This window comes from Nannospalax galili, unplaced genomic scaffold (genome assembly GCF_000622305.1).
Source record: "Nannospalax galili isolate Female #2095 unplaced genomic scaffold, S.galili_v1.0 scaffold2924, whole genome shotgun sequence".
NCBI lineage: Eukaryota > Metazoa > Chordata > Mammalia > Rodentia > Spalacidae > Nannospalax > Nannospalax galili.
In genome coordinates this window covers 36,423-38,129 of record NW_008351087.1, presented here as the reverse complement: position 1 = coordinate 38,129, position 1,707 = coordinate 36,423, and positions in this window count along the sequence as shown.

Here is a 1,707-nt window from a genome sequence, read left to right as displayed (position 1 = left end):
CATAGTTTGGGAGCCTCTGGTTTTATTGTACCCAATCATAAAACTCCCAAGAATCTTATAGCTATAGCTGGCCTTTGCTTCTTCAGGTATCTTTCAAATGGGTTTCACATCTGTCAAACACTCAAAAGGTAATATCATATATTAAATCAATCATAGACAAGGTCTAATACATGATGGAAAGGTTTTATCCATTAATATTAATTCCTTTCTCCATAGATCCTTGTTAGGTACCATAGCATGGGTAAGAGACATTAATTTGGTTAGTTCATTACTATCTTTAGTTATCCCTTTGGAGTCACTCCTCTTTCTGGAGCTCTTAAATGGAGTCTTTTTGTATTCTTTTATCCTTGATACAGTTACAGGTGTTGGCTCCAGTTGACTGACCCTGCACCAGGTTAAGGAGGCAGGGGGTCTCTCTTGCCCCCATTGCGCCTGTTAGTTCCCTGAGTCAGGCTGGCCCTGGATCTTTCTCCTGGCTGTATCCATATTTTTCATCTCTCCATTGACCACACCTGGCTGCTGGGAGAGGCCCTGGTAGGAAAAATTGCCTCCACCCCCAGTGTAGCCTTTCTCAGAAGAAAAGTGCACCTTATTTAAGCTTTGGGGACCCTTAACTACCCCAGGACAGTTTTTATCCATCCAGTGCCTTTTGTAAACTGTTCTTCAGGCTTTCAAGCCTTCCAGAAAGTCCTTAGTACCGAATTTGTTTTTCTATCAATTTTTTTCTTTGGGAATTTGCGCTCAAAATAAATCTTGCACATTTGTCTGTGAGTAACCCAAGTGGACCGTTTCCTCTGTCTGGTCTTTCTTATATCTCTTATAGGGTGTTCTGCTATTCTACAGACACGTTTTACATGCTGGTTTTGAGTTACTTAGATATTCTAAAGCCTCTCTCACTTTACAAATATTCTGTCCCATTAAAGGACTTAGCAAAACCATTAAAACTGTATACCATTCCTGAGGACCCAGTTGAATTAAGCTTTCCTTTATCACTCTGGTGAACATAGCCCTATCTCCCCCAGCAACATGAGCATCATACGTTGCTTTTTGCATACCTAGTTCTCTCAGTAATGCCTGTCCCTCCTTTATAGTCCTCCAGCCCCAGTTAATTATGGGAGTTTCCCTTGGTGATGACCATGTATCTTAATGCCTTCCACCAGCCATCCCATTAAGGACTGCTCCCACCTGGATTGGCCCAGGTAGAACAGCCTATGTTGCAAGGATGGATGGGTGGTTATATACCTCAGCTGTGAAGCTTCTGAAGGACTTAGACTAGCATTATTTGTGCCCATGTCCTGTACCCTCAGGAGCCATGTGGTGAGGTGCTCTTTGATCTCTTGTTTGTAAGTCTTTCCTAGTTTCAATAGCTCCAGTGAGTATTTTCTCATAACTTCTGTACTGTTAACTTCTTTATCTTTTTGTATCAAAGGTTGAATTTCAGGGGCAGCTTACCTACTTTTTTTAGGTCATTTATTTTCTCATTACTATCTGTCTTTTCTCGTGGGTCCTTTAACCTTACACAAGTTAAAATCTCCCACTTTTCCTCTCACAAGCTTTGAGGCTGAGAGTAATTCCTTACACTTTTCAGTATCCTCTGCCTTGGGCAAGTCTTTTATTATGTAAAGTAGTGGCCACATCCCCTCTCTGTTTTCCTCTTTTGCTTGTAAGGTATTTTCCAGGATCTCTAGTTGTGGTGGCAGACTCCAT